General features: G+C 39.2%; 1 non-coding gene and 2 pseudogenes across 1 annotated transcript; all 3 read left to right on the top strand.

Annotated features, from left to right (window-relative positions):
• Positions 1-1601: 1601 nt before the first annotated feature.
• On the top strand, positions 1602-2148 carry LOC109679512 (large ribosomal subunit protein uL6-like; annotated as a pseudogene).
• A 2395-nt stretch (positions 2149-4543) lies between these two features.
• On the top strand, positions 4544-4735 carry LOC141423525 (U2 spliceosomal RNA). The gene has a single exon (XR_012448383.1). It is a non-coding gene; the product is annotated as a U2 spliceosomal RNA (small nuclear RNA).
• Positions 4736-16819: 12084 nt separating this feature from the next.
• LOC109679510 (peroxisome assembly protein 26-like) lies at positions 16820-18602 on the top strand (annotated as a pseudogene).
• The last annotated feature ends 264 nt before the right edge of the window (positions 18603-18866 follow it).

Genomic DNA, 18866 nt, shown 5'->3' on the forward strand with positions numbered 1-18866 from the left:
TTTATAGCCATGAGCGCATTTATTAAAAGGTCAGAAAGATCTCAAATCAATGATCTAATGCTACAGCGCAAACTCCTAGAAAAACGAGAACAAGCAAATCCCAAAACAAGCAGAAGGAGAGAAATTATAAAAATATGGGCCGAAATTAACAAAATAGAGACCAAAAAAGCAAAGAATCAACGAAAAAAAAGTTGGTTCTTTGAAAAAAAAATAAGATTGACAGTTTAGTACATAAATCTAGCATAAGTGATATGAAAATTATCACTCACCCTTTTTTATCTCTTTCCTCTTTCCCTTTTTCCTCTTTTTTTCTCTCTTGTAATAATAATGTACATTTTCCTGCTCCAATGGAGAAATTTCAGTGTTAACTGTTGGGAGCAGTGTTATGTTTCACTTTTACAAAAAACAAACAATAGTAGAGTTTTTAAAGTTTCTCCCCAGAAATTAGGTTTGTAGTATAGTTGCTTTCAACATACGTATTTTTTGGTTTCTATGGTATTTTTTCCAATAAATGCTTTTACATTACTTATTAAATATTTGAAACTTTTATTCTTTTGGAAATGGAGAGGATTAAAGGATTCTCAAATGTGCAGATGACCCAAAGCAGAGGCTGGAAAGGCATAATTACCAAAAACAACACCTGTTTTCCTAAAGGATCTAGTGACAGAATCTGCAAGCCAGATTTTTTATGTATTAGTGAAAGAATTAGGAAGTTTATAGTTACATGGACAATATATACTTAACTTCTTGAATGTCTTTAAAATTGCTTGTTCACAGGTGAAACTGGCCTGTCTGGCTCTGTTAGGAAAGCCCAATGCGTCAGTGTGAGATGTGTGGGAAAAGAATTGTCAGCAATGAGACATTCAAGCTGCTCTCCAGGTAGCAGTTGTTGAAAGAGCATAGTACTGTGTTTTTGTGAAGTTTTGCTGGGAAGTCATGAGGCCAATTGATTATGTTATTTTAGCTTTTTCCCAACTGCAGGAAGTTAAACATTATATTCATTTGCTACTTTAGTCTTGTACTCATCAAGTCTATTTGACTTTTGAATTGATCTACAAGTAACTACAAAACTCTCAGCCTTTTCTACAACGGTAGGAGACTTTAAAAGAGTTATTACTCATACTCAAACTTCCTAATTAAAGACCCTTTTGTCCTATTTGATTGGCTTATTCACTCATAATAAAGGAAATGTCCACAGTGAGGAATTTTTTCAATTAAACAAGAATGATTTATTAACTTAATTCTGTATCTAATATGTGTGTGGGCTGAAAGTTTCTGTAGTCTTATCCTGAACTCCACCTTTGCTTCCTTGGGTCTTGCTGCCTTCTCAGCTTCCTTTGTAGTTTTGCCTTTTCACTTTCTGTTAAATAGTTTCTTTTTTAAATACTCAGTCCATTGGTAGAAACCATGGAATATTTTCATCGTATGTGAAATGTGCACTATTTAATATTGACACCATTCCTCATCCCCTACGTGGGGGGTGAATGGGAGTCTGGTGGGGCCCTTATAGATTCAGGAGAATAAGGAGATTAGCTGTTTTGAAAACAGCCAGAAAAAAAAAAACCAAATTTGTGGCTCTCTTTGCTGCATCTACTGTAACAATGATGACCATTCTCAGCCAATGGACAGTCAATGTTCCAGAAAATGTCAACATCCCTTTAAGGATGCACAGTGATTGTGAAAGGCTTGGGAAGAATAGTGTGAAGGGATTTCAATCATGTCAATGTAGAGTTCTTTTTGTTTGTCTTGGTAAGAAAAGAAAATGCTCCATGTTGGTAAAAGGCAGGGAAATAGAAAGGAACTGGCTGCTATTCGTACCATCCACAGTCATGAACAGAAAAGGGCCGAGGGTGTTACACTAGACTTCCATTGCAAAATAAGGTATGGGTGTGCTCACTTCCCCAAAAATGTTGTTATAGGAGTATGGTCTCTTATTGAAATCCAAAGTTTCTTGGGCAGAAAATGCATCTTCTGGGTTTTATGAGGCCAGACATTGCTTGTTCAGTATCTCAAGCCCAGAAAGATGAGCTAATTTTTGAAGGAAATGACTTTGAATCTGTGTCAAATTCAACTGCTTTGATTCAGCAAGCCATAACAGTCAAAAACAATTTCAAATGGTGTCTGTCTGACAAAAGAACAATTCAGTAGGCTGATGAATAAAATCTAGGAGCTGTCCAACTACAGAAACAAGATGCCAGATGATTCCTGAGACCTACTGGTGATATTTAAAAGATGCAATAAAGCTCTCTATTGAAAAATGAAAAGAAAAACAGATTGGTAGCTTAGGAAAATGTAGATTTTTCTGAATAGTTTTAGAAGTCCTGCAAGTAAAGGTAATACAGGTATCAGGACTTCTACTGCAGGGCAGAAAGATGTATCCATAGCAACTAGAAAAGTCAGACAGACTATATAAATGTCTTGTAGGTTACCAGTGGGCTGTGAAGCAAAAAAGGTTTAAAGGAACTAAAATTGTAGAGAAACAGCAAATTCAGAGGTGGAGTAAAGAGTTATAGTTTCTTTTCTCTCTGGGAATATTTTTTGTTTCTGGGTATGAATTGAAGTCTGAGAGTATGAGCGTGGTTATGACAGAGAGCTGCTGCTGGGACACTCACAGCCTTGACTGTGACAAAACTGGAGACTCAAAGGACCTCAAAGCAGCCAATCTTTATCTCAAGTGTTGCTGCATTCTGGAGATGAGTGGAGCAAAAGTTTAACAGGCTAAATCAAATAACTCTGAAGAGAAGAAGGGACATTAACTATTCTTATATTGAAGAGTTAAAAGATCTGGTATATTTATAATTAAAAGCTTTCTTATGGCCACACCATAGACACCAACTCAAATCAAAGGTAACCAAGTCTAACCAAAAGTGTATCCCAGCCTGCGTGCACACATGGATGAGGGTAAAAAAGCTTCCATTCTATCTTACACCACTAGAATATTCAACCCCTTTTTAGTGGAAGATATCCTCTGATTTTTTTTTTTTTGTATAGATGACTCTAAAGTTTCTTTTTTTTTTTTCCTTTTTTTTGGGGGGGGATGGTGGGATCCTGGGGAGGATTGAATTCAGGGCCTCATGCTTGCTAGACCAACACTCTTCCACTTGAGCCACACCCCCTCAGACCCAGTCCCGTAGTTTCTTTATCCTAACATTATGTGACATTCAACCAGTTAATATACATGTCAAGACAAAGACACAAAATCTAAGGGAGGAAAAAGCCAAAGAAAACAGAGGCATATTCATAGGTGATAAGGATATGGGAGTTAACAGACAGTTAATGTGCTCAAGAAAATGCAGTGGTATATAGACAAGTTTTATAAAGTTATCAAGAATATCAACAGAGCTGGCTCCTCGTGTCTCACGCCTGTCATCCTAGCTACTCAGGAGGCAGAGATCAGGAGGATCATGGTTCAAAGCCAGCCCAGGCAAACAGTTCATGAGACCCTATCTTGAAACACCCAACACAAAACAGGGCTGCTGAGTGGCTCACGGTGTAGGCCATGAATTCAAACCCCAGTACCACAACATTGATATTTTGTCAATAAAACATCAATTTTATTGACATTTTAACTAAAAAAAATTACAGTATTTGTGAAGGAGGGGAAATTCAATGGATAGATCTGCCAGCAGATTAGACATGGAATAAAACAGGTTTGATAATCTATGAGATATGTCAATAGAAAATATCTAAACTGAAGCACTCCTGAGAAATCCATAAAAGATCAAGAGTATATGAAACACAACTAATACCAAAATACACTTAAAAATCCTCACACATGTATAGCTGAAGTCTTGGAAAGAAAAGACTGAGGGAATTTTGGGGACTTGAAAGGAAAGAACTGAAACTTGGTCCTTAAAATGAGTGAAAGCTATCAACCCACAGAGTTCAAAAGCTAAAAGAACCCAAATCAGTATAAGTACCTAACACATTGGTGTAATTCTGTTAAAATCTAAATAGAGGAGAATTTAAAAAGCAATCTGAGGGCACAAAGCACTGAGTTCAAACCCCAGTACTCAGAAAAAAAAAAGTAGTCAAAGGGGAATGACACATTAACTTCAAATAGCAACAATTAGACATTCAGCTGACTTTTCAAGACAGCAAAGCCCAAAATCAATGGAATGGCATCTCCAAAATGTTGGGGAAAGCCCTGCAAACCTCAAAGGGCAAAAACCACTCTCTTCAAAAACAAAGGTGACTTTGACACTTTCACTGAAAAATAACAGCATTAATTCTCAGTAAGTCTGCCTTAAGGTATATTAAAGGAAATTCTTTTGGCAGAAGAAAATTGAAGCAACCAGGCGCAGTGGGTGTGCATGCCTGCAATTCCAGCATATGGGAGGTGGAGGCTGAAGGATTTTGGGATCCCAGGCTATACAGTGATACAGTGAGACCCTATCTCACAAAAAGAGAAAAAGGAAAAAGAAAGAAAGAACAATGAAAATGAGAAACGTATCAGAAAATATGAAATGTGGAGGAATGTAAATAATCATTCATTCTACAAAATGATACTAGCAATGTCTCAGGAAGTTTAAAATACAAGCAGATCACTTCTTGGCTTTTGGCTGAGATCAAGTGTCATATACATTCCAGTCAATTTACTATCTGATCAGCCCTCTATCTGAGGACAACATGTAGAATGGAGTTTTAGAAACAGGAAATGGGATAAGAGCTGGCTCTGCCCATTTTATGAATGCACCCCATATTTTATTACTTCCCAGAATGGTGTACAAAAAAAGCTAACACACATGTAGAATTAAAATTACAATGTTAACTCAAAAAAGTAGGCATTGTTATATAAAATTAAAGTTTTTTAAGATTCTAGTATAAATATAGAAGTAGTAAAAGTAACAATTTTTATTATCAGACAATATCAAGAGTACATACTATGATCATAGAGTATCAAAAAAAAAAGAATAGAAAACAAACTCTTACTAAAAAGTAGAGAAAAAAATTGAAGAATGAAGATCCTTTATAGCTGGGCTCTGGTGACTCATGCAGTAATTTTAGCTACTTAGGCTGAGATTGAGAAGATAGCAGTTCCAGGCCACTGAGACCCCATCTCAATGGAAAAAAGCTGAGCGTGGTGGCATGTAACTTTCATCCCAGCCACAGCAAGAGGCTTAAAAAAAGATAGTGCTCCATCTAGCCTCGGCAAAAATTGAGACCCAATCTGCTAAATAATCACAGCAAAAAGGGGCTGTAGTTATGGCTCAAGAGTGCCTGCTTGGCAAGCATAAAGTCCCAAGTTCAAACCCTAGTACTGTAAAAAAAAAAAAAATGCTTTATCCAAGTGAAGACAAGAGAGTAAAAGAAGCATAAAACAAATTAGCTGAACAGAAGATCAGTTGTAAAATGGTGTAGGTGGAATCAGCATTATCAGTAATATTATTAAATATAAATGGACAAATATTATAAGCAAAATAATTGGATTAAAAATAATTACATGATCCCTACAAGAAACACATCTGTAAAAACACAGAGGGGAATAAATAAAATGATAAAAAAAGACAATTTCTTATACACTCTAAAACAGCTTCTCTCCCTCCCTCCAAAAAAAAGGCTGATATAGATAAACTAATGGTCAGACTAGTTAGTCTCTAAGAGAAGAAGTATTACTAGAGATAAAGAGTGACATGAATAAAGTGTCAGTATGAGTAGACGATGTATGCATCAGAACTCTAAGTCTACCTGTGTCCAATAGCATGCATTCGAAGTATGGAATATGTAAACAGAAAAGACAAGTACACAAATTCACAATTATACTGGAGATTTTAACACACCTTTTGCAAGAACTAATAGGAAAAAAGGAGGTGAGTACAAGAAAGATATCCACTAAGTAATTCAACCTGACTTAATTGACATGTGTAGAGTATTGTATCAAACAAGAACAGAGAACATTCCGTCTTTGGACACATTGCACAAAACTGTTCTCAGGTTCTCAGAGTTCTTCAGAGAAACAGAATCAATTGAAAATATATGTAAATTTACATATGTAGTACATGTAGTGCGTAGTCACAGAAAAAGATTTGTTGTAAGGAATTAGCTTACACAATTACAGAGCTGGCAAATACAAAGTCTGTAGCATTTGATGTCCTAGTTTAATCAAAAGCTGGAAACTGCTGTAGAGCCAAAAAGAGCTAATGTTCGTTCCAGGTCTGTCAGGCAGATCAGCCCTCTCACCCAAGGGGCAGCCATCCTTCTATTCTGGTGAGGGTTTTGTAATCTATAATGTGGGAAACACATTATAGATTACAATCTACCTTTTCACTCTACCAACTTAAATGTTGATCTCATTCAAAAGTACCCTCATAGAAATACCCACAATAATGTCTAACCATATATCTGGGCACTGTATAGCCCAGTCAAAGTGGCACATAAAATTAGCTATAACATGCTCATTATAAAGAAATTCTCCCTGTTTTTATACCATAATGGAATCAAGCCAGGAATCAGAAGGAGATAAGAAGAGAACACAAATTATCAGTAATAGCAACAAAAATGGTACTTCACTACTGATCATAAAGACATGTGAAAAGATAGAAGTAAGTCTGATAATTTCAGTGAAATGGACAAATTTCTAAAAGTACATAGTTCCCAAATTGGCAATGAAAATTAATAAAATCTCAATAGTGAGTGTCCATTAAAGAAATTGAATATATTATAATTTTCTCCCACAAAGGAAATCTTAAGTAAACAACTTAATTGATGAATTCTACTAAGCACGAAAACAGAAATTAGTACAACTGTTGTTCTACTAATTAAGAGAAATAGAATATTTCACAACCATTTTTATAAAGCCAGCATAGCCTTGATTCTAGAACCTAACAACTCTATCACAAGAGAGATTACAGCTCTCAAGCAGGTCAGGATTCACAAAGGTCAAAAACAGAAATGGAGTTCACTGTGGCAGATGAAAGCAGAGGAAGAAGGCTAAGGTTGGAGGGAAATGGGGCCAGCTCTGTAGGACCCTATGGGCGAAGGGCACACTGAATTGTTTTCAAAATCAATAGTTATTGATTTATCCACATTAATACATTCAATATAATAACCATATTTTGAATAATAATTAAAATTATCAAGAAGCTTCCCTTACAAGTGCCTATATAACATTAAAGATTATTTGCTACTGCATACTTTTATTTTTTTATTTTTTGTGGTGCTGGGGCTGAAACCTGGGGCCTGGTGCATGCTAGGCAAGTGCAAGGATAGCATAGTCCAATTGATGTACATTCTTAGTCCAAATCCCTTAAAACTTTTCTTTAAAAACTATGCTTGTATCACTTCTGCAATGAAAATAATAAAAGGTTTAATATTTTCATTTGTATATCAGTGTGACAAATTTTAAAAATTAATATTTACCTTTACGACTTTTTATGACACGATTTTTTCTTTTATTGGTGGTATTGGGGTTTGAACTCAGGACTTCATGCTTGTGAGACAGATGCCCTACCACATGAGTCATGCCTCTAGTCCTTTTTGATATGGTTATTTTGGAGATAGGGTGTCATTTTTTGCCTAGGCCGGCCTGAGTTTCAATCCTCCTATTTTTTTATGCTTCCCACTGTAGCTGGAATGACTCTACCATGTTTTCCCCATTGATATGGAGTCTTCCATACTTTTTTGCCCTGGCTGGCCTTGAACTGTGATCCTCCTGATCTCAACCTCCCAGCACATGATTTTTTGAGGTATATGTAGTTGGATTATTAAAAAAACACATAGAGTGTTATGGATCATTCTCCATTTATTCTGCCCAGCACCTTGCATTTAAAATATGTTCAGTAATTTCCTGTATTTGCTCTCTCATCTGCTACACCCTCTATGTCTTTTCCTACTTCTTTTCTTTCTTCTTTCCTTCTTTCATGTGGCCAAAAATGCCACAGGGAGGTCCCCTCTGCTCTCAAGTATAGTACAGTCCAACTAAGAGATTTTAACAACTCAGACAAGAAAATTTTTTTATCATCTTGCACATTAAAATAGTGTCAAAATATGACTCTAAATCTTCCAAAACTTCAAGCTATGTTGATAAAACTCCACAACTTTTTCCCCACTGACTGTAAAAGTCTGTTGTGTGGAAGTTGATGACACCAAGATGAAATCTTGTCAGGCTCAGACAAAATTGAAGTTAGGATGTGATGAAGAGGCAGGCCTTATGCCTTGCTTGTCTGAGCTTAATCTGTTTCAAAACATTCTATAGTTCTGCAAGAAATCCCATCTCATTCTACACAGACCTCAGGCTTTACACACCTTGCTCAAATGCACAGGTTTCTGTAACAAAGTTAGTTTTTAACCTTTTTTAAAAGACTGCAACAATTCAGAAAAGATGCAGATAGAATACCTGCCCAGCAGGCTCCTCCACCCAATATCAGACTCCAACTTCAGCCTTGGATTTCCAAGACTGGTGAACTTTCTATCCAAGTAGTTTACATAGATTTCTCTCTTTTTGCCTTTAAAATTTTTCCTCTGCCTCAAACTCTTTGAATAGGCTATAGTTTACATGCTGTATATATTCTATTACAATGTTCTGATATCTCCAAATAAATATCATTGTTCTTCGGAAAGTCTCTCCCTGTTAAAGTTGACAATTTCCTCTTACGAAACTGCTAAAATCAAAGTCATGACTCCCATTAATGAGATACAATCACTGTGAGATATGCTAAAGTAACAAACACTGAAGTCTTAACACAGTAAGCGTCTATCTTCTGTACCCTATGAGTCACCTTCAAGGTCACTTGCTTCCAGTAATGATTCAAATGTATGTCTGCTATCTTTGAGTCCTTTTCCTTGGCTGTGTGGATGAGTAAGAAATTGTGAGGCCCTGTAGCAGACTGGCAGCGTAGGCCTCTTCCACTGCCCAGAGCTCCTCATGTGGACACACCTACATGCACAGGGTTTGGCAAACATCTTCCTGTGTGTGCAAGAGAAATCGAAATGACTCGATGACCACAAACCATTGTACCAGCACAAGCTGAAAATGCACTTTCAAATTGCCGACAGGGTATGTAAGTCAACAATGGAAGCCTCACCAATAAAACAGCTCTTAAAAAAAAATCATGTCATGGTAACTAAACATAATCTATGGGAAGTGACAATAAAGAAGCTATAACAAATTGTGAGGCCACTTATAAATATATAAGTAAACAGAAATAAAGTATAGTACATGATTTACTTTGCTTCTAAGCTACACATGCTAACTCCAACTCTAAAAAAAGACTTTCTCTTCTCTGAGAATATTCTAGGCTGTTTGCAAAATAAGAGACACTTGGAATAAAAGTGCTCAAAAATGATGCACACCATGTGTTTCACACATTTTTTTTTTTCATCAGTAGACTATAAAGTTCTATATTTCAAAATAATATTTCCAGATACACACATATATTTATGTACATACGTGTGTGAATGTGAGAATGTATATAAGCTATAAAAACCTTCAATTTAGTTTGCTAGGAAATAGAGTTGTAATCTCTGTGGTTACAACAAACCAAAACAAAACAAAAACAATGAAACAAAAAGCTAGTGTCTGTCAAAACAATTTAATGGCAGAAAACAGCATGAACAAAATGAATCTCTTCTGGAAAGCCTGTTTCTCTCTGTCCTCTGCAGGGAATGCCTGGGTTAGACACCGGAAGCACTAATTGCCGGAGGTTAGAAACTCCTGAGATTTATTAGTGTCAGAAGGTCAAAATACAGAACAGGTAAGTGAAGGCTCAAAGCATGAGCTAGAAATTGCTGCAGCTCTTTTGTATTAAATGAAAAGATGAGATGAGAAAATAACCCAAGGGAACACTAAGTTAAAAGCTGGTGGCAGCAAGAAAGATTAGAGCAAAGCGCTCGTTAAAAGTCCTTTGGGGCTCACTTCAAAACAGCTCATAGTGCTTCCTGACAGGTCTCAGCATGGCCTCCAAGTTTCTGGTTTTGGTTCTTCTATGGAGGTAGCAGAGCAAGGCTGACCTTACATATGCACCCCATATGCAGCTTTCTAAACAACCCCAACCCTAAGGCACATGGGAATAAACAGAGATAGGCTTTCCTTTCTGTGCTCAACCCTTTACACATTTCTGCTGAAACTCAGAACTGTTTTCTTTCTCTCCAGTGTGCTGGATTTCTGAGCAAACAATCTGGAGCCAGCTCAGTAGCTGCAATTACTTCACAGCTTTCTCAGCCCCCTGCAGGGAACAAGGCCAGTGACAGACACCCTGGAAACAGAGGGCTGTGTTGGTGCAGAGCACTCTGGCTTACACATGTAAGATCTGTGCTTTTTAGGATTCAAATGACTTGTTCTTATTTATCTATTGGTTTTATTACGACAGTAGTGTGTTCATAGAAATTAAAACAAATAGAAAATGAACCTTCCTCTGCTTCTTCCCTAATCTAAAGAATCTGATGTGAAGTCTTTTTCCAGTAGTGAAGTATGCACATATAAACATTTATATACATCTATATTTATGCACTTATTTAGTTTTTGTTAATTGAGGTATACTCTATATACACTAAAATGCATATGTTTTATATTTTACTGTACAGTTTAACGAGTTTTGGCAAAAGTACACATGTGATCATACACCATCATCCCAGAGAAGATATAGGACCAACCCACAACCGCAGAAAGTTCCCACAGTTCTGGCTTGCTTTTGGAACATGATGTTCTCCAGTTCCATCTGTTTACTTGCAAACAACATAGATTCATTCTTCTTTATGGCTGAATAAAACTCCATTGTGAATATATATCCATTTTCTTAATCCATTCATCAGTTGTAGGGCATCTGTCTCCAAAGCTTGGCTGTTGCAACCAGCATGGGTGTGCAGGTGACTCTATTGTATCCTGGTGCACATCCTTTGAGTGTATGACCAGGAGTGGTATCATTAGATTGCATGGTAGATCTACTTTTAGGCTTTTCAGGAGCATCCAGACTGCTTTCCAAGGTAGCTGCACTAATTTGCATTCCTACCAATAGTGGATGAGGGTTCCTCCCCTCTTGCATCCTCTCCAGCATTTGTTGTTTGCGTTCGTGATGATAGCCACTCAGATTGGGGTGACATGAAGTGTCAGTGTTGTTTTGATTTACATTTCCTTTATGGCCAAGGATATTTTTTAAAAATCCATTTATCTATCTATCTAGAGAGAAAGAAAAAAAACCCATGATTTTATTAGTGGATCTGTCTAAGGGGACGAAGGGGAAGTGGGAGAGGAAAAGAGAATGACAGGGAGAAATAATATGGAAATACCTCAATACATTGTATCCGTGTGTGTAGACAATTGTGTATGAAAGCTTTTGAATAATAGAGAGCAGGGCAATAGAAAAAGAACAAATAATAGCTGGTTAAACTGATTGAAGTACAAAATATGCATGTGTGAAATACCACAGCAAAATTCTCTTGAACGATCAATATGTATTTTAAAAAATGAAGGACAGGAAGGTAAAACATGTCTTGTCAGAGTGAGTGGGTACCAATAGAGAGGGGTGAGGGCAAAAGAAGAGGCTGAAGGCGGGTGAATATGGTGGATATGTTTTGTATATGTAAATAGAACAATGAAACCTATTGAAATTGTTCTAAGAAAGGGGAGAGGGGAGATGAGGGATAATGATGGAGAGGGTGAATCTAACTAAGATACATTGTAAACACAAATGTCACAATGGTCCCCTGTATAACTAATACATGCTAAGAAAAATGTTTAAAATAAGAATACGTCTCTGTAGCTGCATATTCACTGAGTGTAAACTCTATTTTCTTTCCATTTTCCAAATGCACAGTTCTGTTTTAACTAGGGGCACCATTCTACAGTAGAAGTCATTGGTAAACATCTTACTGATGAAGGGTGAGAAATAAATCTGGGGCATTGCAAGGATACCACTACTTCAAAGTACCCATGTCTGTCCATGTCTCACGGTGCCCTATTGCCAATGACCCCCTGAAAAGCGCGATCTTGCTGAGAATGCAGTTTACGTCTCAGTAGGTGATGCAGAAAGGGTCAACTCATTAGAGAACACAGAAAAGGAAATCAGGGGTGGTGGAGGTGGAAATAGGTGTTAAGTGACATTTATGAAATTGGAAATGAACTTTCAGAACACTTCAGTTAATGTACATAAATATTGCAGAAATATAGTTTTTAAAGATAGTTTGAAGCCATGGTTGCTTTTAGGAGCAATTTTGCTATGGCTAATAGGTAAGCTAAGTAATTTAATAGCTATTCTAGCCAGTTAACTTTATATACTACTAAGCTAAAATGGCTTCCTAATAACATGGCAATATCTTGGAAACTACTCCCAGACATAAAACAATTAAAGACTCCAGGCCTTCTCTCTCACATAGTCACTAATTAGTTCATGAGATCATTTTTGTTTTTTAAAATCTAATTTCTCATCCTAACAAATGACTTCAAATACACAGTTAATGTCATTTTTAAAAATTTTGCTTGAAGACTCTCTTTTTAAAGGTTATTAGAATTTTTTCTTCAACTGAAGCAGTCAGACAAGTTCCCTCTGCCCACCATTGAAGGAAAAGGAAGAGTGCTTTCCAAGACAAAGGGAGCTGAGAGAGTGTAGATCTGAGCCTGCTGGGCCATCAGTGGGCAAGGGCAGGAACCAGACTGAAAACTGAATAAATGGAGGGAAAAGTAGCCCCACCTCCCCACCCTAGTCTCCTTCTTTGCCTTGCTCAAAGAATATAGGCAACCAAGCTTGACACCAATGTGCGTGTGCGTGTGTGTGCGTGTGTGCATGTGCATACATGCACATGTGCGCACAAGAAACTTAATGGGTTCAGACAAAAGATCCATATGCTGTATATTACCCAAAGAAAAAGAGGCCTAGAAGAGAAGCTCAAAAGAAGAGTATGACTTTAGAAACTGACAGAAACAATAACATTCGGAGAAGGAAGGGAGAATGGGAGGGAGGAGGAAAGGGAAGAAGGAGGGAAAGAAGAAGGGAAGGGAAGGGAGAGTGGAAGCTGACTTTATTGTGTCCCAAATACATCCTTTTTTGTGACATTTCAAATATCCATTTAAAGGATCGTAAATTGTGGGTAGTTTGGTGAATATTTCATCAGACAGGAAGGAGAATGAAGTTAGAGGTTTGAAATTCTAATAATAGTAGAAAAATTGTACCACTGATTCAAGTTTTAGTGAAAAAGTGAATGCAGGATAGAAGTGGCAGGGAAATAGTAAAAGGGTCTATGGATCAGTGGTCAAAATGAGACAGAAGAATTGGCAGTGGAAGAAAACTGTAGAGAAAATAGAAAATGGAGCCTCTGTCCATCTAGAGGTCCTCCTTGATTCCTCTCTTATTAGCCAGTCTTACTAGCTTCCAAATCAAAGTATACCCTGAACCACTTTTCACCCATCTTCTGCTAGCACCCTTGTCTAATGTGGCATTAGACACTTGTGACATCCTGTTCCCTGGTCTTACAGTGCTGCCTCTAGATAGTAACCACAGTGACCTGCTCTGAGTTCAGTACTGCCACAACTGTTCCCAATCACAGTTTAAATAAAGTCTAAATGCCTTACCAAGGCTTCAAGACTACATAATCTGCCCTGTGGATCCCTCCGATTTTTGTCTCCTACCTCACGTTATCAATGAGGAAGTCACAAAACTGAGAGACTAGGAAGATGGACAGGGGACTCATGTGGCACTAAACTCATGTAGGATATGGGGGAGTTGTAATGGAATGAAAAGATCCCAGAGACATGGATTTTTGTTTGACCACTCATTTTAATAATTATAAAATAAATTAGACAAAATAGAAATATCTATTCCATGAAGACTTTGAGGATATGGACTTCAACTTACTCATATTTATATCCCTAGCAATTAGCACATTGCCTGATAGAGGACACTCAGCAAATTTTTATTGGTTAAACGAATGAATGAATGAACAGAGAGGTTTTGTAGAATGGTTGTACTGGAACCTAGTGTTCTTACCTGCCCCATCTATTCCCTCAGATTGTGCCATGGAATATAACCCAGTCTTCCCTGCATGTAGTCTCATTAGGACCTTGAGCTGAGGAGACCTAGTAACTCCTGGCTGTGTGGCCCAGCCTAAGCCAATCAAGAGTTCTTCTTCAGGACATTTAAATCTTGACCAGAATGAGGCAGAGATAGGAAAATTTGGAGCTGGTTCATGGCAACAGTAACACTCCTCAAGATTTTCCCTAGTTCTTACTCCTTAAATCTATGGGATACCCTGCTTTCTCTACATTTTAAGAGGGAGCTCTCCAACTTTTCCTTCACTATTGTGAGTCGTGTGAGTGTCTGATAAATTCTTTCTTTTTGGTTTAAGTTTAGCAGTTATTTTCTCTTGCCTATAATCAAAGATCTTTAACTAAAATATTGGAAATCTAATACAATAAGAGAAAGCATATTCACTTCAGTAATTATTTGGTACTGCCAGAAACAGTCTTTGTCTTCAAACAACTTATAGGGTATTTTTTCCAGAAGAGACAAGGAGGGTGATCAAATAACTATAATCTAAGATAAAATGTGATTAGTAGCATACAGAGCACAGGTGTCAAGGAATCTGAGGAGAGGTCTCTCCAGTTGGGGAGATTATGATAGACTCAACATTTAGTCTAAGCTTGGGATTTGGGCATGCTGATTTAGGAAAGGCATGGAGAGCAAGAGGAAATGAAGCACAGAGACAGGAAAGCATCCAGCATGTGTGACGATAAGTAGATCAGTTTGTTTCGTTCATGGAGGACAGTAGTGAGCAAGTGCATTGCAAACAGTAGATTAGAGCTAGAAAGCCAGTCTAACAACATTCCTAGGAAAACTCCAAACCAGAAAATTCCTGGTTAATAATAGGGTATGGGGAGTCAAAAACATTATTATGCTTGGAAGGACAAGTCTTACAAGGTCACAGGAGGTGTACAAGAGCAATGAGAGGACCAAACGAAGAGACGAGCTCCAAAGCATTGCAATAGTCCAATCACAAGGTGATCAACGCACAGGAAATCAATGTGAGTCAATGCCCTGTATAGCTATCCTTACCTCAACCAGCAAACCCCCTTGTTCCTTCCTATTATTGCTTATACTCTGTCTACAACAAAATTAGAGATAAGGGCAAAATAGTTTCTGCTGGGTATTGAGGGGGGGGAGAGGGAGGGGGCGGAGTGGGTCGTAAGGGAGGCGGCAGGGGGGAGAAATGAACCAAGCCTTGTATGCACATATGAATAATAAAAGAAAAAGAAAAAAAAACAAGGTGATCAATACAGAATTATAGACAATTTGCATGCTTTCTGTGTAACTGATGATGGAAGGAAAGGTAAGAATCGAAAAAGGCAATGAGGCCTGAGCCCGATAAATGCTGAAAAATGATATGAAATATACCACAGCTCTGTGTTCCACACCTTCATCTTCTGCCTCCCTGCCCTGACTTTTAGTGGACCACCTCCAGCTTCCCATAAGACTTCTTCACCTGAAGAGACAGACTAGTATCATGCAAGCCGGAATGCCTAAAGAAAACATATTACTCTGTTTACCCCTCCCAATATACCTCCCTTCTTTTCTCCCAAGCCTAGACACCCTCTGCTCTTCCTGTCCTTCAACTGCCATTAGTCTCTGCATCATGTCAACTTGACCAACAAGACCCTCATTCTCTCATGCTGACTTCACTGCAGCAACTGCTTGATAACTCTCATTCCCAATTTCCATCCACCACGTAGCAGATCATCAATACAATCTAAATTGATAAATTAATCTGCAAAGCACAGAATCTTTTTTTTATTGACATATGAATCTGTTGAAAGCACCTTTAAATGAGTGATATCACTTTCCTGCTCAAGAAATTACAATGGGTACTATTTATCCTGAATTTTGGTGGATAAAACCTGTCTCTCCTCTCCTTGAATTACTTACACATGAGTACATGTGGGGGACGTGGCTATGGGTTTGTGCACACACAAACAGCAGAGCCAAAGAAGGTTGGGGACAAAAGAACAAGGCCACATTTCCCAACTAGCTGCCAACTTATGATCTTTAAATTCTGAGGGGCTTTGAAAGGAAAAGAAGGATGTTGCGAGGGCAGCTGCTGTGCTTGTCTGCACTGGATAAGCTCTGGAAGATGAGCTCTGTGTATCTGTTTGTGTACTCAGCTTCTAGGTATTCAAAGATAACTATGAATTGATGCATCCACTCAATGCCTAGATTTAACCATATTACTCCAAAAGAACTACTATGTAGAGGTGGTTGATCTGCACCCTAGTCCTGGCTCCTGCCTGCATCTGTGCCTTCTCAAAGCAGCATCTCTGACCCTGTCCCTGTCCCCAGCTTCTTACCCATACACAATCTGGCAGACTTCAGACCTTGGCCAAGGTGCCAAGGTGGATGTAGGGTCTGATTCCACAAGTTATGTCCCAGTTGCATCAGATCTTTGTGCACAATATCCATTAAAATAGGGTGTTATTAAAAAATTGATTCTTGAATGATCAGGTGTACTTGAATGTACTTGAATGCAAACAACTTCAGATTGTTTGACACCTGAAAATGGAAGGAAGGAAGGAAAGGAAGGAAGGAAAGAAAGAAGGAAGGAAGGAAGGAAGGGAGGAAAGCCTGAAAAAGAATTAGAATCTCTCTGGTAGAAAAGAGATAGCCAACTCTATCTTCATGTGATTTTAGAATATACTTAAAGTTTGCTCAGAGATTAATAACTTAAGAACAATTCTCAATGTCTCCAGTCTCAGTTCAACATTGAACTTAAAAGGTTTAAGATGCTGTGCAGTCACCTTTTGTGGATGTTTATAAAGGAACATGCTCTCCACTTGATGGTGGTGCTCAAGCCTGGGCCTGTCTGAAATCAGACGGAGAGATAAACAGCACAGGAACAAGCCATGGCCTTCATAGCTCTATCTTATTGTGATTCTGGGCACACAGGACAAGGTTGGGATGAAACGGCAGTGTGCCAAAATTTAATGAGTTCAGCTTCGACACAGCTGAAATCATGGTGACTTCAGGTTGTCACTGTTTGCAGTGGCTGTAGGGAGAATAGGATAACAGGTGCTTGATACAAGATACAGTTTTATCTGAATTGTAATTATAGGACTTAGAAGTATTGTTTTTAATTTAGCATTGTCCACATACACATGTATGTGAACGTGTGTGTGTGTGTGTGTGTGTGTGTGTGTGTGTATTTACAGTGTCAAGAAATCAAGTTTTAAGAAGCTTAGGATAGAGCTTATGGATCATTACTCAGGTGTCTCCATTATGCAATTTCTGACTCCATCATTATTAAAAGTCTGGTCTTTTTTCGAATATCTGGATTGGCTTAAAGTGTAAAGCAAACGCAGGTGGCTACTCTGCTCTCTTAGCTAAGTTGCTTTGGGCATAGGTCACAAGGTGGGAAAAGCTAGGGCCAAGTGGACTTTGGGACATCCCAGAGCTTCCTGAAGCCAGTCTGCTGAAAAGACAGGCCCTGAATCCAGGCTGGCCATGCCAAGAGATGTCTGGACCTCTGTAGCCCCCTGAAGGGGCTCAGGGGTTCCTGCAGAGCAGCAAGACTGGACCAAGTCTCTCTTGGTGCACCTGCTGGAGGAGGCAGTCCTTCTCCTGGATGTCTGCGCTGCACTGGAGACATGCAAGAGGCCCAGGCTTAGCATGCTCTGACACAGGAGTCTAAAACTGCCTCAGTGAAGGTGAAATGCTCTCTGTGTGTTGTGACAATCCAGGCTCTGGCAGAAATGGATCGGAGGCAGGAAGATCCTCCAGTATTACCTCGTCCCTGAAAAGCTACCCTCCAAAGTCCTGGAACTGTGCTTTGTTGTTGTTGTTGTTTTTTTGGCTGCATTCATGTTTAAACTTAAGACTTTGCTCTCGCTAAGCAGATGCTCTATGACTTATGCCACAACCCCAGTCCTTTTTACTCTGGTTATTTTGGAGATAGGGTCTTACTTTTTTGCTCAGTCTTGTCTTCACCACAACCCTCCTTTTTTTTGCTTCCCATCTTCACTGGGATGACAAGTGTGTGCTACCATGCCCAGGTTTTTTCTGTTGAGATGGGGTCTTGCAAGCTTTGTACCCAGACTGGCCTCAAACTACCATTCTCCCAATCTCAGCCTCCCAAGTAGCTGATATTAGAGGTGTGAGCCACCTGTGTCTGGCTGTGCATTCTTTTATACAGCAAAATGCAAGAGCCTGGAGCCTGTGCTGGAGTGCTCAGTGCCTGGCTCCAAGACCCAGGCAATCATGGCCTTCCAGAATACCAAGGCTTGACTAAACTCCACGTGCAGAGGGTGGTGCTGCTCCTGGGCTGCTGGCAGTGGACTCTCCAGCCTATGGTGAGAGCAGCAGCTAGAATGCTCCAGTCTGCTCACATGGTGAGACCACAGCACAGATGGGAGCACTTGGGCTCCTAGGAGGCCCAGAAGCTGGGCCAGGAAGGTTATTCTCCCATCAGTTCCTGTAAGTGCTGATGCTGCTTCCCCTATGGGACTCTGCAGTGGCTACTGCCTTTCTCTGCCCTTGAGGAAGAGCCTCCTGGCAGCCTTCATCCTTGGTGGTGAGGCCTGATCGAGCTTTTCCCTTTGTTCTACCTTTCCTTTGCCAGCTGGTCAGCTCTTCCACTGGATCTGGAAGACCACATTGGCTCACCTCTATCCTCTCTCCTTCCATGACTGAGTGACCCTCCCTGGCTGCCTCAGCCTCTATCTGTCCACATCCATAGATACAGAATAGCTGGGTTTATGGCCTGGCCCCTGTGGCCAGCTGGCCAGTGGGAGTGGGCCCGACTCATTCTAGAAAGAGTAACTGAGGCAAATGAGCCTGACTTGCTGCTATTGAGCGCTCCTCTCTGTGCCTCACTGTGGCTGGCCTTGTGGGGAACATGCCCACTGCCCAACTGTCCAGAACAGTGCTTTTCACACTAGAGGACTCTGGGAAAAG

The sequence above is a fragment of the Castor canadensis genome, chromosome 5, assembly GCF_047511655.1.
Source record: "Castor canadensis chromosome 5, mCasCan1.hap1v2, whole genome shotgun sequence".
In the NCBI taxonomy this organism is placed as follows: Eukaryota; Metazoa; Chordata; class Mammalia; order Rodentia; family Castoridae; genus Castor; species Castor canadensis.